Source organism: Choloepus didactylus, chromosome 16 (assembly GCF_015220235.1).
Source record: "Choloepus didactylus isolate mChoDid1 chromosome 16, mChoDid1.pri, whole genome shotgun sequence".
NCBI classification, from domain to species: domain Eukaryota; kingdom Metazoa; phylum Chordata; class Mammalia; order Pilosa; family Megalonychidae; genus Choloepus; species Choloepus didactylus.
Window position 1 is genome coordinate 9,957,629 of NC_051322.1, and position 25,405 is coordinate 9,983,033.

The window sequence follows — 25,405 nt, forward strand, 5'->3', positions numbered from 1 at the left end:
CCACTGTGCCAAAAGAAATGACTGTGTGCAGTGCGGTCCACCAGAGGAACTTGCTTCCAGATGCACGTGCTCAGCACCCTTGTATAGAACCAACTTCAGGTCTCACATCTGCAATGCTGAATGTTCACTGCTCAGGAATTACCTGCTGTGGGGCACCGACTGGGGAATTTTGCATTTACTCGGGTAAGAAAGTGTATGCCTTTTGTAAATCTTTTCTTTGGTTATTTTTAATTAACTATCATCAGCCTGTCACTTTCCCTTTGATACCCCTAACCCAGGGTACATGGTGTAAGACCTAAAACTGAGACTCAACATCATGTGTGCCTTAACATCTGGGGAATGCTAGGAGGGCTGCCAGTGGCCTAACCACGAGGACCCCTCCCCACTCTGCTCCCATAGAGGACCCCCCCTCCCAGCCAGACAACCCTCCGTATCACGGGACAGGGCACGGGGCCTGCTTATCCCTGAGAAATGGACTTCAGTTCCCTGCCAGCCTGTGGGATTCTTCACACAAGCCAACCACATCCTCCCGCAGGACCCAGGGGCCCCCACCGTCTTGTTACTACTGCGTGGCCTGCCTCCCACACCCCCGGTTGTTCACTCTGCTCCCAGAGGCAACCTACGTGGCCTGGCATGCCACGTGGCATCCCCTTCCCCCAGGCTCTGAGTTTCTGTGACCAATAAACTGCTGTCAGTTTCCTCTGTCCAGTGGCAGGAACCTCTCCCTCAGCAATGGGGTAAAGAAGAGGTGATTACAACAACACATTTTAAATAGAGGGTTAATTCCCCCCAGATTCCCTTAAGCTCTCACCGCCTGAAATCAGGGCTGTTGTGACCTCCCAGCGGGGTCAAGGGTAATTCAAGGGCAGGACTCTCTCAGGCCCCACACTCTGGGTCTCTGATCCTCTGTTTTTCAATGAAAGCAATACTGAGGATGTTTCTCTCTCAGGTCGCACCTCTTCTTGCATAAGTACACAGTTTCTCTGAAGACACAAGTCCAAGAGATGCTTGTTTTCCTCTGTTTACAAGAAGACTTTTAGGCAAAACTTCTTTCAAGTTAATTTCACCTAAACAGCAAGTTACTTCTTCCTTCCTTGTTTCATGCTTATAATATTGATTTTAGGAACAACCCCCTTCCCATCTGCAACATGAATCATGCCATCCCTTACTTTGCCTATGAAAATTTCTTTGGCAGCAGTAAGTAAATAATAAATGCTTTATGGTCGTCCTCTTAGCCATAGACACTCTAGGGTTTACAGATGTGTTTCTAGGTGTCTCCAGGGAACCACAGTTGACCACACGATGTGCCTATTCTTCTCCAGACCCCCTGACCGCACGCCGTCTTTTCTAAGCAGAGAGGTGGCCTTCCCCAAGTAGCCACATTACAGGGGAGCAGTGTCCTCCTGAACTGTGTGTCCAGCTGGGGTGCCGGCTGCCTGGGCCCGCGGGCTGCGTGGCTGCACTTAGGCTCAGCAGATGGGATTCTGCTCCCACGACCACCAAACCCTCTGGGTTTCCAAGAAGAAACCAAGCTACTGACTGAAATCACTTACAGAAGCCCTTTGATAAATCTGCCAGCTGGCACCGGCCAACATGAATACTACTGTAGCTGTTTCAAAGTCCTTCCTTTGCACATGTTTTGCTTAAACAAACACTCATGGCACGTCTCCTATGTGTTACGCATCGTCACAGGTTCGTAGGCCCTGGTGATGGAAGACGCAGCTCTCCTCCTCCAGGGGCTCCCAGCAGTGGGCAACAGGGAAGGAAGCAGTGGCCCATCACAGCAAGCAAGAGCTGAGTGGTCAACAAGCCGAGCTCCCTCCACGCCCTGAGATATGATTCAGCAATGGAAGAAATGAACATTCAAGCCAAGAAAAGAGACAGAGGAACCATATATGCATAATGCTGAGTGAAAGATGCCTGTCTTAAAAGGCTACATATTGTATGATTTCACCTGTAGGACATTCTGGAAAAGGTAAAACTAAAGATTCAGCGGGAAGATCAGTGGTTGCCAAGGTTTCTGGGAGAGAGGGAGAGAGGTGGGTAGGTGGAACGGGGGCATTTTTATGGCAGTGAAACTATTCTGGATGATACTGTAATAGGTGGGTAGATACATTACATGCATTTGTCAGAACCCTTAGAACTGTCACACACAGTGAATCCTAATATAAACTACTACTTTAGTTAATAAAAATATATCAATATGCACTCATTACTTGTAGCAAACGTGACAAGAGGATACAATAGGGGAAACCATATGGAGGTGGGGGGAGTATATGGAAATGCGCCATACTATCTGCATAATTTTTTTTTCTTTTTTATAAATTTTATTCTGAAATAACTTCAAACATACAGGAACAGTTGCAAAAACAATACAAACCCCATACACAGAACTCCAGCATACCCCGACCCCCTCCCCCGATACCCCGATCCACCACCTTTAACATCCTGTCACACCACCGTTTCTTTCTTTCCCTCCCTATCATTCATCATCTATTTCTCTGTCCTCTGAACATATGAGAGCAAGCTGCACATATCTTTGAACAACCAATATAATTCACATATACCTTTCCCATGAACAAGAACCTTTTATGCAACCCCATTAAGCGCGGCTAAGAAGTTCAAGAAATTCAACATTGATACAAAGTTTACATTCTATATTTCCTTTTTTTTTTTTTCCTTATGTCTCAACTGTGTCCCTTTGAGCCTCCTGTCCTCCATCCTCAGATCCCATCCAGGGTCATCCTTGGCATTTAATTGTCATCTATTTAGACTGTCTTTTTTTCTATTTTTCAATTGTGGAAACATATATACAGCCTAAATCTTCCCATTCCACCCCTTCCCTAGCATTCCATTAGTGGGATTAATCATATTTAGAATGTTGCAATGCCATCACCTTCCCACCATCCATTTCTAGAAGTTTCCCTTCACCCCAAACAGAAACCTTTCACTCATTTCTTAACTCCCCATTGCCCCTTCCCCCACTTCTTGGAATCCCTACTCTACTTTTCATCTCTATGGTCATATTCTCTGATACTTTCTTTGTGTTTACCGTGGGGCTTAAATTTAACATCTTAAATCTATAACAATCTTGTTTTTCTTTGATACCAACTTAATTTTAATAGGACACATAAACTGTGTTCCTATACTCCTCCATTCCCCCACCTTTATGTAGTTCTTGTCAAAAATTACATATTTTACATTGAGTCCAAAACCACTGATTTATCATTGCAGTTGATGTATTTTAGATCCTGTAGGAAGTAAATAGTGGAGTTACAAATCAAAAATACGGTAGTACTGGTATTCATATTTACCATGTGATCTTTACTGGTAATCTTTATTTCTTCATGTAGTTTCAGTCAATTGTTTAGTGTCCCTTCCTTTCAGCCTTCTCAACTCCCTTTAGCATTTCTTATAGGACTGATCTACAGGTGATGAAGTCCCTCAGCTTTTGATTATCTGGGAATGTTTTCATCTCCCCCTCATTTTTAACCTCCAGGTGTTTGTGATTTCTCCAAGTCTCTGATGGTTATTGGCTTCTATTTGTATTCCATTGTGGTCAGAGAATGTGCTTTGAACAGATTCATTTTTTTTTTAATTTATTGAGGCTTGTTTTTATGTCCCAGCATACGGTCCATTCTGGAGAAAGATCCATTGATCACTAGAGAAGAATGTGTGTCCCGGTGACCTGGGATGTAATATTCTATATATGTCTGTTAAAATTCTCTATGTCTCTCTCTCCTTTCTTTGTTTCTCTGTCAGTAGGGCTTCCTTTAGTATCTGAAGTAGGGCAGGTCTTTTATTAGCAAAATCTGTCAGCATTTGTTTGTTTGTGAAAAATTTAAATTGTCCCTCAAATTTGAAGGAGTGTTTTGCTGGATAAAGTATTCTTGGTTGGAAATTTTTCTCTCTCAGAATTTTAAATATGTCATGCCACTGCCTTTTCGCCTCCATGGTGGCTGCTGAGTAGTCACTACTTTGTCTTATGTTGTTTCCTTTGTATGTGATGAATTGCTTTTCTCTTGCTGCTTTCAGAACTTTCTCCTTCTCTTCTGTATTTGACAGTCTAATCAGAATATGTCTTGGAGTGGGTTTATTTGGATTTATTCTATTTGGAGTTCACTGGGCATTTATGCTTTGTGTATTTATATTGTGTAGAAGGTTTGGGAAGTTTTCCCCAACAATTTCTTTGAATACTCTTTCTAGACCTTTACCCTTCTCTTCCCCTTCTGGGACACCAATGAGTCTTAAATTTGGATGTTTTATTTTCTCTATCATATCCCTGAGATCCATTTTGATTCTTTCAATTTTTTTCCCCATTCTTTCTTCTGTTCTTTCATTTTCTGTTCTGTGGTCCTCGAGGAGGCTGAGTTGTTGTTCAACTCCCTCTAATCTTGTGTTATGAGTATCCAGAGTCTTTTTAATTTGGCCTACAGTTTCTTTTATTTCCATAAGATCTTCTTTTATTTACTCTTGCAATGTCTTCTTTATGCTTTTCTAGGGGCTTCTTCATGTCCTTTATATCCTGTGCCATGCTCGCATTGCCTGTATTTAGTTCTTTGATTAATTGCGCCAAGTACTGTGTGTCTTCTGCTCTTTTGATTTGGGTGTTTGAGATCGGGTTCTCCATATTGTCTGGTTTTATCATATGCTTTAAGATTTTCTGTTGTTTTGGGCCTCTTGGCATTTGCTTTACTTGATCTCTAATTTGTCAGAACTGCAGCTTGGTGGCGTACACTTTCTCTAACTAATCAGCAGATGGCATCTGTGAGTCACCTATTCCCCTCAAGTCAGGTCTCCCCAACTTTGTCTTTGTGGTGTGTGGGGATCTGATTCTTGTGGGGTTCAATTGGTGCACTAAGTTTGGGTGTGTTGCTGGTGCTGTCCTCCCTGAATATGGGGCGTGTGTCTGAGTGGTTAGGGAGGCAGGGCAGCTTTAATAATCAAACCTCCCAGGTATTCCCAGAGATTTAAGGCTGTTGCAAGAGTCTAAGCCTTCATTTCAGTCTTTCCACTGATTGTCTCTGCCACTGACCCACAAGTCCTTGGTACTGGCGTAGGGTCCCTGGGATTTCCAAGCATTTCCCCCTTCCCAGCTGTGCTCTTCCAGAACCTCTGCTGAGGGAAGGCTGTGCCATGTCACAAGTGTGTGCCGGCCCTCCAGGGAAGCCCTGGCTGCCGGGCCGTGCAGGGGCGCTCCCAGCCTGCTTCAAAGATGGTTGAATGGGACGTGTTAACTTCCCCCTTTTCACATAGCTCCGCCCTCCCAGCTCCAGGACAATCAGCTGTGGGTGTGCTAAAGGCCACCGTCCACGGCCGATATTGTGTTGTGTGCACAGTGCTGCGGGAAAGACTCCCCATCACACTGGGTTTCCCCACACGGCTCTGAGCTGTAGGTCCAGCCCTGGGCAGGAGTGTCCCCAGCCCACCGGGGACATGGCTGCAAGGGGTGTGGTTTTTTTCTCCTTTTGGCTCCCCTCTGCTCCCCTGGTCCTGAGACAATCAGCAGCGGGTATGGGAAGGGCTATCCTCCATGCCGGACACTGAGGCATTAGCCCAGCCCACTCCTGCCATGCTTCACTGTGTGGCTCCCCCCCCCCCCGCCCCCGTCGTATCTGCAGCCGCTCCCGGGCTTTTTTTTTTTTTTTAAAAGAACTAGTCCATCTCCAAACACCAGCCCATGGTTTCCCCACACTGCAGCGCGGCCGCGGGACTTTCAGCTGCTCACTCACTCGTTTCAGAATGCAGACTCCCGGTTTCACCAAATGCACCGTCCCTGTAGATTAAGCAGAACTTGTCCAGCTGGTGCATCGCTGGAACTGGTGTCCTGGGTCACTTTCTGGTTTTTATCTAGTATTTTTCATGGAGGTGTTTTTTTGCCCTGTCTCACCTAGCCACCATCTTAGGTTCTCTCTGCATAATTTTTCTGTAAACCTAAAATTGTTCTAAAAAAATAAAGTTTATTAAATTAAAAAAAAAAAAAACTATAGGAAAGGCACATATCCTTCCCAGACTAAAAGCTTGTTGAGAGAGGCACCCACTTTTTCTCCAACCAGTGCATAAGCATTCAGTGCTGTTTCTAGCATTTAGCATTGACTAGTAAGGGTAACTATTGTTGCAGTTGCTGCTCAGTGTCTTACAGGCCGAGTGGCACTTCATCTGCACAGCAGCAACCTGTGAGTCGCCCCATTTTGCAGATGAGAAAACCGTGGCAGTGAAGTTGAATTATTTGCCTAAATTCTCAAAATTGATTTTTGCCAGGCCCACATGTGTCTGAGTCCGGAAATCATGTCTGAACCAAAACAACCTATTCTTTATCCCCTCCCTAAAGGAGGCCGAGTAAATGGCTGTGGGAAGAGGGGACGATTGAGCCTGTCCAGGGAGAAGGGGGATGGAACCGTGGGGTTCTGACCTTGTTGGGGGCACTGACGTTATCAGGGCCACAGGGGACTTGGAAACCCCTGGACAACTAGACTCCCGTGCTCCAGTGCCAGGGGATAAGAGAGACCAGGCCTGAGATGACACAGGGGATTAAGAAGCAACGCTGCTACTAATCCAAATCTGTCACCCATCATTGCTGATCTGGGATAATAAGAGAAAAAAAAGTTTTCCTAAAATAACAACAATTTATGAGCAATAACCACTTTAAATAAATGACTGTACAAATGTAACAACTCGAAGCTAATCTTCCGACCATCAAGCTATGACGCCCCCAAGGCTGTCATCACTCTTCCCCGTGCCATTGGTAGCAATATCCCACTTGGATTAACTAATTCAGGCTCAAGTGATTCCCACTCCATAGATGCCCAAAAATAGAAGGACCCGGGCGTTCCCAGCATCCATTGCCCAGCCCCGAGACGGTGCAGGAGGCGCACAGGGTGGTGGGTCATGGGGGTGCGGGCACCCCAAGATGCAGCCTTGCTCTGCCCATGCACCCCAGAGACCCCACAGGCCAGAGATAGTTTGCTCTCCGATCCCCAAAGATAAATCATGATTTAATCTAAAGTAGTGGCTTCACTCGTATTTAAATCTCAACACCCTGCCTAGGTGCTATTCAGCATAATTCAGTTAGAATGATTTCCCTTCAAAGGTTCCAACTGTAATAATTAGTACTAACAAGGCCATATCTTATTTATATAACTAAACTTCTATTATGCCAAGAAATAAACCTATGTGAAATTTCTGATAAAATAAAGCATACATGAAATAAAATAAAGCGTCAGAGTCCTCACTTTTGCTTGCCCACTCCGCCAGTCCTGGGGCAGCCATTCGCTTAGCAGGGACTCAACACAAATGTCACTAAACAAATCTGATGAATGAATGAGAAATCATCAGAACAAACGGGTACAGTTTTTGGAATGTGGGATCCTGTATATCAAAGAAAAAAAAATTCCTTGAATGTTTTTGTACTTTAGGACATTTTTGAGTAGGTTCTAGACTGTGTTTTTGGCCCCTAGACTCTGTCTTAACCCTGCAAATGTAATGAATCCATATGTCAGATGTAGTGACGAGCTGTGGCAAATCAAGTCAGTGGCATTTCATGGGGCCTGTTCCATTTGCCCCTTATATGAAAAACACAAGCACCTGCAGTTAACTTATGGGGTCAACCATGCTAACAAAGGCGTCCCCCCACTGCCAAGTTTAACCAAGTGTAAACGTGTTTTAAAAAACTGATGCCTTTTTAAAATTTTAATGGTGGGATGGGAGGAGGAAATTATGCTTCTTAAAATATTTTAGAATCCTCAAATTCAAAAAAGAAAATTATTAATTAAAATATCATTGAAAACATATGAAAAAAGAACTTGTGCAGAATCAACATTTTGATACTATTCCAACAGTATCTCAATGTTTACAAACACCATACTAGGAATCAATTATTTTATTTTTATTTAGGATACAGAGTTAAACCACAAAATGAGGCTAAAAACATTTTCAGAGAGAATTTAGATAGAAGATTTAAACAGGAAATTAGTGTTATTATATAGTCCTCTCAATTAATATAGCTTGATTGATAACTACATAGATAATATAGACACTTTCTCTCTTTATTAATACAGGGAAATTATATTTTATCATTTACCCAATTTCTTTGTCCATGCTTCTCTTCAGATTTCTGACATATATTTTTGCCTGAAACAGAATAGAAAAGCAGTTGCAATCGTATCTGAGTTACTTTGTAATGCTTTGGGCACTTAATTTAAGCAGCCTCCGGAGAGACCATCAGTGTGCATCGCCCTCTGCTGGCCGATTTACTCAACATCACGATAAACAAAATTTCTGTTTATTAACGTTACTGAACAATATGGGGGGGGAACACCCTAATTTGTTTGTAAATACAGATAGAATTCCAGATAGTCGCCACGTTTGTAGTTCTTTCCTGAACAAAAGTTTACCTGTATTGATTAAAAAACTCATGGAAAGCTTCCTTGTACAGAGAAATGCCATTGTAAAAAGAGAGCACATTTAGAGAATTCGATGACTTATGCCCACCTCAAGTCCCAGGTCAAAAGTTACAACCTCTGCAAACTCTTTCTCAATTTAATTGTCTCCCTTCAGGGTTCCCACAACACCTCCACGGTAGTCCTTGTCACTTGTACTGTAACCTTGCAGCTTGTATCTTCTCCATTTGAACAGGGAGCTTGTCCACTGCAGGGGGCACATGTAGTTCAACTTTGAAGCCTTGAACACTGTAAACACTCAGGAAATGTCTTTCCAGATTTTTCAAAAGCTGTAGAATTAGCAATACTGAAATCAGCTTCCTGGTGATAAACCCAAAGGTTGTCCTGGGCCCCAGACGTTCAATATGATTTTTAATCATAAGGTGTTAAGAACACAATATATGTAGCATGACAGACTTCTGGTTGTGTGCACCTTGATTTTTAGAAAAGAAAAAAAGTGCAATACCCTGTGCTAAAGCTTAGGCGGGACCCTTGCCTACAAATCCCATTTGAGTTCTAGGCCAAATTCTTTGAACCAGAGCCCACTGAGGTAGGGGAAGGGAGCAATCCGGGCACACTGGCGAAATGATTTTATCTGGAGTAAAACAAAACAAGACAATTTAACAAATTCTTGGGACTCCCACACTGTTATAGTGCTATAGGAGCACTGGAAAGACAGAAAAATAAACCAATCTTTGTCAAGGACTTTTTAAGCAATATACCAGGAGAAAGCCTCTCAAGTAAGACACAAAACCTAGACATGGTAAAGATAAAATTATGTGATTTGACTACATGAAATAACAAATCTTTTTTGTGTAATGTCACTAAAATGTCAAAAGACAAGTGACAGTGAGAAAAGCATTTGCAACATATTTGAAAAGGCTAACGTCCTTACTATCTGAAAAGCATTTAAGTAAACCAGTAAGAAAAACGCAGGCAACCTGGTGAGTCACACAGGGGCAATTTTCAAGAAAGTTTTTAAGCATTTGTAAAACTGCTTAACCTCATCAGTGATTAATAAAATACAAATATGATAACTTTTTAATCTAAAAGCTATTAAATTGGTAAAAATAAAAATATTTCACAATCTTTGTGCATTGAAGCAGGTATGGGCAGACAACCTGTTTGATATATTTTTGGAAAGAAAATAGATTTCTACAACTTTTACAGAGGGCTGTGGAACAATATTTATCATAATTGATCTTGAGAATTTGTCCACACATTTCTCCACATTTATCCTACACATTATTCACACTGATACAAGGGTATTTATTGTGTCATAATTTTTAATAGCAAAAAAGCTTGAAACAACCTAAATGTCCATCAGGGGAAGGTGATTAAATAAATCACGGTACAATATAAGACATACCATACGATACAATTCTATGCAGACACTTAAAAGAGTAGGTATAAAATTAGATATGCTAATATGGAAAGATTTCTCATGCATTGTTCATTGGGAAATATGCAGAATGGAGAATATCGTACACTCTCATGTTGTGTTTTTTAAAAGATGTACTTCCAAGTTTGTCAATAGAATACTCTGGAAGAACAGGTAGTGGTCTCTCAGAGGTGGGACTAGAGTAGAACAGAGAGGACAGAAACTTGGTTTCATTATAATATACACTCTCTGGTACTGCTCATTTAGTTTATTTTATTTTTCTGAGTTAAAATCTCCTGTTACTTCCATACACCCATTTAATTTGATCCCAAAATGCTCTTCCACAAGACAGTTATTCAAATATTTGACAAAATGTCACCCTTTTTTTCGTTGGAGGGAGAAGCAACTCAAATTACTTCAACTTATTTTCTTTTATTTTTCTTCATAGAGCTTCACACATTCGTTCCTTTTTGTTTTTGTTTTTGTTTTTTAAAAACAAACACTCCCTTTCCCCTTCTCCCCTCCCTGGTGATTTAGTTTCCTAGGCTGCTCAAGCAAATACCATGAAATGGATTGGCTTAAACAGTGGGAATTTATTAGCTTATGGTTTTGAGGCTAAGAGAAAGTCCAGATCAAAGTGTCATTAAGTGAGCCTGGACCTGGCATCGTGGGATTGAGAAAATCTTCTTGACTGAAAGGAGGAAGAGAAATGAAACAAAGTAGAGTTTCAGTGGCTGAGAGATTTCAAATGGAGTTGCGAAGTCATTCTGGAGGTTACTCTTATGCATTATATAGATATCCCTTGTAGTTTTTAGTGTACTGGAATAGCTAGAAGAAAATACATGAAACTGTCAAACAGCAACCCAGTAGCCTTGATTCTTGAAGATGACTGCACAACTATGTAGCTTGTAAGGTGTGACTGTGCGATTGTGAAAACCTCGTGGCTCACACTCTCTTTATCCGGTGTATGGACATTGAGTAGAAAAATGAGGACAAAACTAAATGAATAATTGGGGAGGTGGTGGGTAGGGGATATTTTGGGTATTCTTTTTCACTTATATTTTTATTTTTATTCTTTTTTTTTTTTGGGGTAATGAAAATAATTGAAAAATTGATTGTGGTGATGAATGCACAACTAAATGATGATATTGTAAACAACTGATTGTACACTTTGGATGATTGTATAATATGTGACTATAACTGAATAAAATTTCATTTAAAAAAAAAATACTTGCCACAAACCTGGAAAATAAAGTGTGATCAGGGCAATGTTTCTTCCCAAACACTAGTGTTCCAGGGCTGAGCTGCCACACACAGCGATGTCTCTTGGCCTCTCCTTCTCTTCCAGGTTCTGTTTCAGCTCCTTGCTTCTGTGGCTTTCCTTTCCCTGTCTGAAATTTCATTCTCCTATAAAGGACTCTAATAATAGAATTAACACCCATCCTGAATGTGGTGAGCCACAACTTAACTAAAGTAACCTCATCAAGAGATCCCACTTTACAACGGGTTCACACCCACAGGAATGGATTACATTTAAGAACGTTGTTGGAGAGGCGGGGCAAGATGGCGGACTGCTGAGCTATATGTTTTAGTTACTCCTCCAGGAAAGTAGGTCGAAAGCCAGGAACTGCGTGGACTGGACACCACAGAGCAATCTGACTTTGGGCATAAGTCATACAACACTCATGAAAATGTGGAACTGCTGAGATCAGTGAAATCTGTAAGTTTTTGCGGCCAGGGGACCCGTGCCCCTCCCTGCCAGGCTCAGTCCCGTGGGAGGAGGGGCTGTCAGCTCCGGGAAGGAGAAGGGACAACTGCAGTGGCAGCCCTTATCGGAAACTCATTCTACTGATCCAAACTCCAACCACAGATAGACTGAGACCAGACACCAGAGAATCTGAGAGCAGCCAGCCCAGCACAGAGGAGACGGACATAGAAAAAAACAGCACGAAAAACTCCAAAATAAAAGCGGAGGATTTTTGGAGTTCTGGTGAACATAGAAAGGGGAAGGGCAGAGCTTAGGCCCTGAAGCTCATATGCAAATCCCGAAGAAAAGCTGATCTCTCTGCCCTGTGGACCTTTCCTTAATGGCCCTAATTGCTTTGTCTCTTAGCATTTCAATAACCCATTAGATCTGTGAGGAGGGCCCTTTTTTTTTTTTTTTTTTAATCCTTTTTTCTTTTTCTAAAACAATTACTCTAAGAAGCCCAATACAGAAAGCTTCAAAGACTTGCAATTTGGGCAGGTCAAGACAAGAGCAGAACTAAGACAGCTCTGAGACAAAAGGCAATAATCCAGTGGCTGAGAAATTTTACTAAACACCACAACTTCCCAAGAAAAGGGGGGTGTCCCCTCACAGCCATCATTCTGGTGGACAGGAAACACTCCTGCCCATTGCCAGCCCCATAGACCAGAGCTGCCCCAGACAACCCAGTGTGACGGAAGAGCTTCAAATAACAGGCACACACCACAAAACGGCGTGGACATTAGCCTTCCCTGCAACCTCAGCTGATTGTCCCAGAGTTGGGAAGGTGGAGCAGTGTGAATTAACAGAGCCCAATTCAGCCGTCATTTCAGCAGACTGGGAGCCTCCCTACACAGCCCAGCAGCCCAGAACTGCCCTGGGGGGACGGCACTCACCTGTGACATAGCACAGTCATCCCTCAACAGAGGACCAGGGGGTGCACGGCCTGGAAGAGGGACCCACTTGCAAGTCTCAGGAGCCACACACCAATACCAAGGACTTGTGGGTCAGTGGCAGAGACAAACTGTGGCAGGAATGAACTGAAGGATTAGACTATTGCAGCACCTTTAAAACTCCAGGATCACCAGGGAGATTTGATTGTTAGAGCCACCCCTACTCCCTGACTCCCCAGAAACACGCCCCATATACAGGGCGGGCAACACCAACTACACACGCAAGCTTGGTACACCAATTGGACCCCACAAGACTCACTCCCCCACTCACCACAAAGGCACAGCAGGGGAGAACTGGCTTGTGGAGAACAGGTGGCTCGTGGATGCCACCTGATGGTTAGTTAGAGAAAGTGTACTCCATGAAGCTGTAGATCTGATAAATTAGAGATAAGGACTTCAATTGGTCTACACATCCTAAAAGAACCCTATCAAGTTGAGCAAATGCCAAGAGGCCAAAAACAACAGAAAATTATAAAGCATATGAAAAAACCAGACGATATGGATAACCCAAGCCCAAGTACCCAAATCAAAAGACCAGAAGAGACACAGCACCTAGAGCAGCTACTCAAAGAACTAAAGATGAACAATGAGACCATAGTACGGGATACAAAGGAAATCAAGAAGACGCTAGAAGAGCATAAAGAAGACATTGCAAGACTAAATAAAAAAATGGATGATTTTATGGAAGTTAAAGAAACTGTTGACCAAATTAAAAAGATTCTGGACACTCATAGTACAAGACTAGAGGAAGTTGAACAATGAATCAGTGACCTGGAAGATGACAGAATGGAAAATGAAAGCATAAAAGAAAGAATGGGGAAAAAAATTGAAAAAATCGAAACGGACCTCAGGGATATGATACATAATATAAAACGTCCTAATATAAGACTCATTGGTGTTCCAGAAGGGGAAGAAAAGGGTAAAGGTCTAGGAAGAGTATTCAAAGAAATTGTTGGGGAAAACTTCCCAAATCTTCTAAATAACATAAATACACAAATCATAAATGCTCAGCCAACTCCAAATAGAATAAATCCAAATAAACCCACTCCGAGACATATTCTGATCACACTGTCAAACACAGAAGAGAAGGAGCAAGTTCTGAAAGCAGCAAGAAAAAAGCAATACACCACATACAAAGGAAACAGCATAAGACTAAGTAGTGACTACTCAGCAGCCACCATGGAAGCAAGAAGGCAGTGGCATGATATATTTAAAATTCTGAGTGAGAAAAATTTCCAACCAAGAATACTTTATTCAGAAAAGCTCTCCTTCAAATTTGAGGGAGAGCTTAAATTTTTCACAGACAAACAAATGCTGAGAGAATTTGCTAACAAGAGACCTGCACTACTGGAGATACTAAAGGGAGCCCTACAGACAGAGAAACAAAGGACAGAGAGACTTGGAGAAAGGTTCAGTACTAAAGAGATTCGGTATGGCTACAATAAAGGATATTAATAGAGACAGGGGAAAAATATATATGACAAACATAAACCAAAGGATAAGATGGCTGATTCAAGAAATGCCTTCACGGTTATAACGTTGAATGTAAATGGATTAAACTCCCCAATTAAAAGATATAGATTCGCAGAATGGATAAAAAAAAAATGAACCATCAATATGTTGCATAGAAGAGACTCATCTTAGACACAGGGACACAAAGAAATTGAAAGTGAAAGGATGGAAAAAAATATTTCATGCAAACTACAGCCAAAAGAAAGCAGGTGTAGCAAGATTAATCTCAGATAAAATACACTTTAAATGCAGGGATGTTTTGAGAGACAAAGAAGGCCACTACATACTAATAAAAGGGGCAATTCAACAAGAAGAAATAACAATCATAAATGTCTATGCACCCAATCAAGGTGCCACAAAATACATGAGAGAAACACTGGCAAAACTAAAGGAAGCAATTGATGTTTCCACAATAATTGTGGGAGACTTCAACACATCACTCTCTCCTACCGATAGATCAGCCAGACAGAGGACCAATAAGGAAATTGAAAACCTAAACAATCTGATAAATGAATTAGATTTAATAGACATATACAGAACATTACATCCCAAATCACCAGGATACACATACTTTTCTAGTGCTCACGGAACTTTCTCCAGAATAGATCATATGCTGGGACATAAAACAAGCCTCAGTAAATTTAAAAAGACTGAAATCATTCAAAGCACATTCTCTGACCACAATGAAATACAACTAGAAGTCAATAACCATCAGAGACTTAGAAAATTCACAAATACCTGGAGGTTAAACAACACACTCCTAAACAATCAGTGGGTTAAAGAAGAAATAGCAAGAGAAATTGCTAAATATACAGAGATGAATGAAAATGAGAACACAACATACCAAAACGTATGGGACACAGCAAAAGCAGTGCTGAGGGGGAAATTTATAGCACTAAACGCATATATTAAAAAGGAAGAAAGAGCCAAAATCAAAGAACTAATGGATCAACTGAAGAAGCTAGAAAATGAACAGCAAACCAATCCTAAACCAAGTAGAAGAAAAGAAATAACAAGGATTAAAGCAGAAATAAATGACATAGAGAACAAAAATCAATAGGATAAATATCACCAAAAGTTGGTTCTTTGAGAAGATCAACAAGATTGACAAGCCCCTAGCTAGACTGACAAAATCAAAAAGAGAGAACACACATATAAACAAAATAATGAATGAAAAAGGTGACATAACTGCAGATCCTGAAGAAATTAAAAAAATTATAAGAGGATACTATGAACAACTGTATGGCAACAAACTGGATAATGTAGAGGAAATGGACAATTTCCTGGAAACATATGAACAACCTAGACTGACCAGAGAAGAAACAGAAGACCTCAATCAACCCATCACAAGCAAAGAGATCCAATCAGTCATCAGAAATCTTCCCACAAATAAATGCCCAGGGCCAGATGACTTCACAGGGGAATTCTACCAAACTTTCCAGAAAGAACTGACACCAATCTTACTCAAACTCTTTCAAAACATTGAAGAAAATGGAACACTACCTAACTCATTTTATGAAGCTAACATCAATCTAATACCAAAACCAGGCAAAGATGCTACAAAAAAGGAAAACTACCGGCCAATCTCCCTAATGAATATAGATGCAAAAATCCTCAACAAAATACTTGCAAATCGAATCCAAAGACACATTAAAAAAATCATACACCATGACCAAGTGGGGTTCATTCCAGGCATGCAAGGATGGTTCAACATAAGAAAATCAATCAATGTATTACAACACATTAACAATTCAAAAGGGAAAAATCAAATGATCATCTCAATAGATGCTGAAAAAGCATTTGACAAAATCCAACATCCCTTTTTGATAAAAACACTTCAAAAGGTAGGAATTGAAGGAAACTTCCTCAATATGATAAAGAGCATATATGAAAAACCCACAGCCAGCATAGTACTCAATGGTGAGAGACTGAAAGCCTTCCCTCTAAGATCAGGAACAAGACAAGGATGTCCGCTGTCACCACTGTTATTCAACATTGTGCTGGAAGTGCTAGCCAGGGCAATCCGGCAAGAAAAAGAAATAAAAGGCATCCAAATTGGAAAAGAAGAAGTAAAACTGTCATTGTTTGCAGATGATATGATCTTATATCTGGAAAACCCTGAGAAATCGACGATACAGCTACTAGAGCTAATAAACAAATTTAGCAAAGTAGCGGGATACAAGATTAATGCTCATAAGTCAGTAATGTTTCTATATGCTAGAAATGAACAAACTGAAGAGACACTCAAGAAAAAGATACCATTTTCAATAGCAACGAAAAAAATCAAGTACCTAGGAATAAACTTAACCAAAGATGTAAAAGACCTATACAAAGAAAAACTACATAACTCTACTAAAACAAATAGAAGTGGACCTTAAAAGATGGAAAAATATTCCATGTTCATGGATAGGAAGGCTAAATGTCATTAAGATGTCAATTCTACCCAAACTCATCTACAGATTCAATGCAATCCCAATCAAAATTCCAACAACCTCCTTTGCAGACTTGGAAAAGCTAGTTATCAAATTTATTTGGAAAGGGAAGATGCCTCGAATTGCTAAAGACACTCTAAAAAAGAAAAACAAAGTGGGAGGACTTACACTCCCTGACTTTGAAGCTTATTATAAAGCCACAGTTGTCAAAACAGCATGGTACTGGCACAAAGATAGACATATAGATCAATGGAATCGAATTGAGAATTCAGAGATAGATCCTCAGATCTATGGCCGACTGATCTTTGATAAGGCCCCCAAAGTCACTGAACTGAGTCATAATGGTCTATTCAACAAATGGGGCTGGGAGAGTTGGATATCCATATCCAAAAGAATGAAAGAGGACCCCTACCTCACACCCTACACAAAAATTAACTCAAAATGGACGAAAGAGCTCAATATAAAAGAAAGTACCATAAAACTCCTAGAAGATAATGTAGGAAAACATCTTCAAGACCTTGTGTTAGGCGGCCACTTCCTAGACTTTACACCCAAAGCACAAGCAACAAAAGAGAAAATAGATAAATGGGAACTCCTCAAGCTTAGAAGTTTCTGCACCTCAAAGGAATTTCTCAAAAAGGTAAAGAGGCAGCCAACTCAATTGGAAAAAAATTTTGGAAACCATGTATCTGACAAAAGACTGATATCTTGCATATATAAAGAAATCCTACAACTCAATGACAATAGTACAGACAGCCCAATTATAAAATGGGCAAAAGATATGAAAAGACAGTTCTCTGAAGAGGAAACACAAATGGCCAAGAAACACGTGAAAAAATGTACAGCTTCACTAGCTATTAGAGAGATGCAAATTAAGACCACAATGAGATACCATCTCACACCAATTAGAATGGCTGCCATTAAACAAACAGGAAACTACAAATGCTGGAGGGGATGTGGAGAAATTGAACTCTTATTCATTGTTGGTGGGACTGTATGGTGGTTCAGCCACTCTGGAAGTCAGTCTGGCAGTTCCTTAGAAAACTAGAAATAAAGTTACCATTCGATCCAGCGATTGCACTTCTCGGTATATACCCGGAAGATCGGAAAGCAGTGACATGAACGCCAATGTTCATAGCAGCATTATTCACAATTGCCAAGAGATGGAAACAACCCAAATGTCCCTCAACAGATGAGTGGATAAATAAAATGTGGTATATACACACGATGGAATACTACGCAGCAGTAAGAAGGAACGACCTCGTGAAACATATGACAACATGGATGAACCTTGAAGACATAATGCTGAGCGAAATAAGCCAGGCACAGAAAGAGAAATATTATATGCTACCACTAATGTGAACTTTGAAAAATGTAAAACAAATGGTTTATAATGTAGAATGTAGGGGAACTAGCAATAGAGAGCAATTAAGGAAGGGGGAACAGTAATCCAAGAAGAACAGATATGCTATTTAACGTTCTGGGGATGCCCAGGAATGATTATGGTCTGTTAATTTCTGATGGATATAGTATGAACAAGTTCACAGAAATGTTGCTATATTATGTAACTTTCTTGGGGTAAAGTAGGAACAGGTTGGAAGTAAAGCAGTTATCTTAGGTTAGTTGTCTTTTTCTTACTCCCTTGTTATGGTCTCTGAAATGTTCTTTTATTGTATGTTTTTCTTTTTTGTTTTTTTTGTTTTTTTTTTTTAAATATTTTTTTCCATACAGTTGATTTAAAAAGGAAGAAAAGGTTAAAAAAAAGAAGAAGGGAAAAAAAGGAAAAAAATATGTAGTGCCCCCTTGAGGAGCCTGTGGAGAATGCAGGGGTATTTGCCTACCCCACCTCCATGGTTGCTAACATGACCACAGACATAGGGAACTGGTGGTTTGATGGGTTGAGCCCTCTACCGTAGGTTTTACCCTTGGGAAGACGGTTGCTGCAAAGGAGAGGCTAGGCCTCCCTATGATTGTGCCTAAGAGCCTCCTCCCGAATGCCTCTTTGTTGCTCAGATGTGGCCCTCTCTCTCTAGCTAAGCCAACTTGGAAGATGAAATCACTGCCCTCCCCCCTACATGGGATCAGACACCCAGGGGAGTGTATCTCCCTGGCAACGTGGAATATGACTCCCGGGGAGGAATGTAGACCTGGCATTGTGGGACGGAGAACATCTTCTTGACCAAAAGGGGGATGTGAAAGGAAATGAAATAAGCTTCAGTGGCAGAGAGATTCCAAAAGGAGCCGAGAGGTCACTCTGGTGGGCACTCTTACGCACAATTTAGACAACCCTTTTTAGGTTCTAAAGAATTGGGGTAGCTGGTGGTAGATACCTGAAACTATCAAACTACAACCCAGAACCCATGAATCTCGAAGACAATTGTATAAAAATGTAGCTTATGAGGGGGGACAATGGGATTGGGAGGACCATAAGGACCACACTCCCCTTTGTCTAGTTTATGGATGGATGAGTAGAAAAATAGGGGAAGGAAACAAACAAACAGACAAAGGTACCCAGTGTTCTTTTTTACTTCAATTGCTCTTTTTTACTTTAATTATTATTCTTGTTATTTTTGTGTGTGTGCTAATGAAGGTGTCAGGGATTGATTTAGGTGATGAATGTACAACTATGTAATGGTACTGTGAACAATCGAATGTACGATTTGTTTTGTATGACTGCGTGGTATGTGAATATATTTCAATAAAATGAAGATTTAAAAAAAAAAAAGAACGTTGTTTTTCTGGGGTACATACAGCTTTGAACCACCACACCCAGTAACTTCAAATATGCTTTCTGTCTCTGCAAATTTGCTATTTCTAGTCATCTCTTCTAAAAGACTTCGTAAAATTTTTGTGCTTATATGTCTTGCTTGTTTCACTGAGCATGTTTTCAAGATTCCTCCATGTTACAGCATGTCTTATAACTTCATATTTTTCTTAACGCCAAAAAACATTCCATTGTGTGTGTACCACGTTTCGTTTATCCACTCATTCGTTGATGAGCATTTGGACTGTTTCCAGCTTTTGGCTATTGTGAATAATGCTGCTATGAACACTGCTGTACAAGTATGTGTTTGAGACCCTGTTTTCACTCACTTAAGATAGGAGTACCAGGTCAAATGGTAATCATATATTTAACTTTTTGAGGAAATGCCATATTGTCTTCCACAGTGGTTGCACCATTTTACATTCCCACCAACAATGCACTAGAGTTCCAATTTCTCTGCATCCTCTCTCAACACTTATTTTCTGTTTGTTTTTTTTTAAATAGTCATCCTTGTGCGTGTGAAGTGGTATCTCATTGTGGTTTTCTGTTTTTTCATTGTTAGAGTTTTGGGTGTTCTTTATATATTTGGGATATTAAACCCTTCTCATGCATGTCTGCAAATAGAGATAGTTTTACTTCTTCCTTTCCAATTTGGATACTTTTTATTTCTTTTTCTTGCCTAATCGCTCTGGCAAGAACTTCTGGTACAATACTGAAAACAGTGGTGAAAGTGGGCATCCTTGTTTTGTTTCTGCTCTTAGGGGAAAGCTTTGCATCTTTCACCATTGAGTATGATGATAGCTGTGGGTTTTTCATAAATGGCCTGTATCATGTTGAGAAATTTCCGTTCTGTTACTATCCTTCTAGGTCTTCTAGCTGCTTGGCGTACAACTGTACAATTATATTCTCTTATAAGCCTTTTTATTTCTGTAAAGTTAGTAGTGAGATCACCATTTTCCTTTCTAATTCTAGTTATTTGCATCTTTTCTCTTTTTTGTCAGTCCAGCTACAGGTTTGTCAATTTTACTGATTTTTTTTCAGAGAACCAACTTTTTGTTTTGTTTATTCCCACAAATGTTTTCCTATTTCATTTATGTCTACCCTAATCAATAATATCCTTTCTTCTGCTAACTTTGGGTTTACTTTGCTCTTGTTTTTCTTATTTCTCACGATGTAAAGTTAGGTTATTGAGATCATTCTTCTTTTTTAATATAGGCATTCATAGCTATAAATTTCCCCCTGAGCACTGCTTTTGCTGCATCTCATAAGTTTTGGTGTGTTGTGTCTTTGTCTTCATTTGTCTCTAAGTATTTTCTAATTTCCCCCTTAATTTCTTCTTTAGCCTATTGGTTAAGAGTGTGCAGTTTAATATTCACATATTTGTAGATTTTCCACTTTTCCTTCTGTTATTGTGCTCATTTATTTTTAATGATCTTATGTTACTCCTTCAAAAATAAATTTTAAAAACTATATTAAAAACCGTCTCCAGCATTTTAATCTCCACAGTATGAATTTCAGATATCCAGTAATGACAAAGTCATTCTGTCATTGCTTCTAATTTGTGGAAATAGCAAGGATGCTGAGAACCAAGACGACAAAGCTTCTCACAAAGGGACTCACAGATGCTTTGGGAATAATAAGAACTGGGTGTCAGAATCTAGACAAAACTGGCTGCACCCCTTAGAAGTGTCCATAGCAGAAATGCTGGCTGGAGAACTCAGGTAGCCCAGGGGTACTAAGGACGTTTTTAAATGGAGTAGAGAAACCGCCCTGGGCCAGCCATCTTCAGGTGTTCCAGTTGTATTTGCTCAACAAATTCCCTCATCCTACTTGAGAACTAGGAATGCCTGGCTCCAGGCAGCTCAAGGACAGGCCGCGGGGAGGCTGCAACACGGTCCTACGTGATGATATCTGGTTGTCAGTCGGGCGAGCGACCTCACTGGAGATAAACGGACACCTCTACCATCCACGTGTGAGTCTTTCCCAAGGACGTATCTACCCAGGGAAAATGCAAAGTTTGAAGGACTGGCAAGTTTATGTGATTTAGACACTATTTTGAAATGACTTAAAGGAAACTAACAGTGCAGAAAACATAGCAATATATAAGAATGATTTCTAATGAGTTTACCAATTATCTTCAAACTTTCTGATTGTAGGTCTCTATCCATTAGAAAAAAAAGGATGCTGTGTATATACATCCTCTCTATGAATATTTACCTAACTATATATAATTATCACTATACCTAATATTATGTAAATTATAAAATAAATAAAAGACAGAAAATTTAAAGTGTGAGATAAATTATAAATATAAACAACAGTTTTAATATTTTCATCCTCATCATTTAGAAACCACAGCTGTAAACAGTGTTTCTCACCTTTTTGGTATCCATTTATCATTAGTGGGTTTGAGGTGCCTATAGGGAATCACCAAGTTTAGTGAAATTTTAATAAAAGTTATGAAAATTTTTTATAAAATAAATCAACGTTAAATGTGAAATAATTTCTCTTTCCTGACATTGAGAAGGATGATTCATGGGGCTGTTGGTTATTCAAATCTAGTGAGTAGAGCAGTCTATGCTAATAAGAACATTCTGACTCACCCTCACAGTCCTCTGGAAAGGTGACTATTGGATAGCTTTGTATATTTAGCTTGATGGTGGATTCAGAAATTGTGAAGAAATTCTCACTGAATGTTATTTACAGGACCAGGGAGATGAGAATTTAAAGGTCTCTGATACTCAAAAGCTGGAAGTTTGAAAACATAAATTTAGGAAATAGTAGCCAATAGACCCCTAATCCTAGCTGATTGATTTGGCTCTAGGAAGTATTTCTAATATTCTGTTTCAGCATTAGGATGTGGTTCATAAATATCGCCAATAAGACTTCAATGATTTCTTTCTCCAAGAACTGAAGAGAATCATCAAGAGTTGGAAAGAATCAAGGACTCAGTGGTTAAAGTATTTATGCACCAGAGTCTGGTCTGTTTAATGAACACTAGTATTACCTGGTCTGTTTAATGAATACTAGTATTACATGCTCACTAGTAAACACTGTGCTCATTCAGCCCATTGGTGGTATCTCAGTAAACCACCTGATATCACAGAATTGTGTTGACGGACTTTATCAGTATCATGAAAAAAATGTTTCTACCTCAGTGAAAATTTATGTGGATAACATCCCCATCAGCAGATAATGTATTCTGGTATAAACAAATGCAATTTCACAGCACATTTCTTCACTCAAAATATTGTAAAGGGAAATACTCAATGGCTGTGAATTCGTCTTATTCACAATTTTCACAATTTCCTCCAACAACAGATCAAAATCGAGAGTCATGTTGTTCAGCCATTAACTTTTCTATTTGAATAAAGCAGCATGGGTTATTAAAGCAGACTGGCCTTTGGGTACAGATTCTTGATTTTATGTTAAAGCCCTTGTTCACTGCACACATTTCTGCTGTGCAGTGAACAGGGCCTTAAAAAGACTGGTCCTACTGATCCTTTCCCATGCTCCATTCCAGCTCCACAAAGTAATTGTTAACTAAACAAACAAACTCTTACATAAAGAGTTTTTGGTGAAAGAAAAATAAAAAGACAAAAACTATCCAGCATTCTCCACTCATCTATGTGAAACATACCTCAAGAGCTGGTCTCTACTCTGCCCTTTATGTCAGGGGTTTTGCCCAGACATAAAACATTATATCTTCATGAACACATGCAGGACAGCTCTTGATTTTCCGGCGTTGGCCACTGATGTTATGCAATCTTCAGTGTGATTTAATGATGGAATCTTTCCAATAGTCTCAAGGCCTTTTTCCCTGCATGAAATGTGCAGCTGGTTTTACAAGCTTCTTGGCAATCAAATGCATGAATTGTGCCCATCTTTTTCTTTAAAGACTTCACCTTCCCATGATCTCTCTGTGGCTTTGGCCACTTTTCCACCATTAGTGAAAAACTCCATTTTTGAAAAATGAAAATCTTGGTTTCAGTTTGCTGACACTGACAGAATGCAATATACCAGAAATGGGTTGGCTTTTACAATGGGGATTTATTAGTTTACAAATTCACAGTAGTATGGCCATGGAAACATCCAAATTAAGGCATCAGCATGATGATACCTTCTCTGAAGAAAAGGCCACTGGCATCCGGGATTCCTCCGTCAGATAGCAAGGCACATGGCTGGTGTCTACTGGTCCTCTCTCCTGGGTTTTGTTGCTTTCAGCTCCTGGCTTCAGTAGCTCTCTCAGCTCCTCCAGGGGCTTTCCTCTAAGCTTCTCTGGGTGTTTCTCTCTTTGAGCTTTCTGGCTTTCTTCTGTCCTTTATCCTCTCATAAAGGACTCTAGTAAAGGATTAAGTCCCACATTTAATTGGGTGGGTCACATCTCAATTGAAACAACCTAATCAAAAGGGTCCATCCATAATAGGTCTGCATCCACAAGAGTGGATTAAAAGAACATGGCCTTTTCTGGGGTGCATAACAGCTTCAAACCAGCACACTTTATTATATAATTATTCTAAAAATTCTCAATTGACTTACAAAAAAGGTGATGATTCTTTGTTCTGAAATGACTCAAAGCTTTGATGGATTGATAGCATACTTTGACAGACTTATGTCCCAGACAGCACACTGAAATGACTAGGGTTGAATGGATTATAAATCTAACAAAATATCGTTTCAAAGTATTCACACATTTCCTCTGGACTGCTTGTTCAAAATCTTCACACTCAGAGTCAACTTTCATCAGCATTCATAGGTTCACACTGCATATTCACTTGGAGCCTCATTTTCCATTTGCATTTGTGAAATGATTTTGACTTTTAATATCTTCATTGCTATTTTCATCACTACTTTTATTCTTCAATGAAATCCTTTTAAATCTTTGATCCATTTCTGTGAATTGTGAATACAATACAACACAGGACTAGCAATCTAATACTCAAATTCAACAAATCTAACCAATGCCATGTAAATAATATTTTAAAATGCTGAGATCAGAAGCATCCTGTTAATTGGAAGTTTGATAAGACACACCAATGCATTCCATGTATTTTGTGCATAGCTTCTAAGAACAAAACTATTAAGAATGTGATGGCATTTCTATGAAAATCATAATGAAGCATATTGCAAATATGTCAGATGTTCATCAGCTGTTTTGTAACTTTTTTCTCTCTAACCACCAGGCCCCTGAAGGGGTCTGGAAGACTGAGTGTTGTGCTAGAGAGCCAACTCTGCACATCCCTTCCCAACAAGGCACCATCAGTCACGTTGGTAGGTAGAAATCAGCCATGGGAAGTATTCACACCTTGGACATCAGCAGTCACTACAGACCAGGGCTTTTGGGGGAAAAGAGGGTGGAGGGAGAGCCAGTTTACCAGCACACACACACAAACACACACACACACACACACACACACACACACACACACACACACACACTGAACTTCAAGGACCAGTGCTCTATACCATAGACTCCCTGCTTCCAACATCCAATATGTTTCCAAATCATTCGTTTAGTCACTTGATGTATATTTGAGCACACTGGAGGCTGTCACTGTACCAAACCCGGGGTCTAAGCTTCACAGGTGGTGAACAAAACTGATGAGGTTCTTGCTCTCCTGGAATGTGGCATTTAGTAGGGGAAACAGACTGTTAAGCAAAAAGGAATAGCACATAACAAGTGCTATAAAGGGAAAGCGCTAGTCGTAATGCTGTAATAATAGAAGGGAAACCAACCTTCCTCAGCAGTCAGGGAAGGCCCCCCAAAGCACTGGCTCTGAGCTGAAGGATGAAACAGTTTCGAAACAGAAGGGAGAACACGGGTGAGGACCCCAAGTGGAACTGCCCAAGAGGCAGGCAGTATGACTAGAGTACCACGAGCAGAACGAAATGAGACTGAAGAGATATTTGAAGCCCCATTATCCAATCCCTGATGGACATGGTAAGGAGGTAGGATTTTACCTCCAGTAAAAGGGGGAGCCAAGAACTGTTTTAAGCAAGAGAGCAACACATTGTTTTGTCTACTGCAGGTTGGGTGAGGAACAGGAGTAGAAGAAAGGAGTTTTAGGTGAGATGAACCAACTGGCTGTTGTGGTCAAAGAGAACATGGAGTGTGGTGGACAGGTCGGAGATGTGCTCAGGATGCAGAAACAACAGAATTCGCTGATGCACTGCTAGGGAA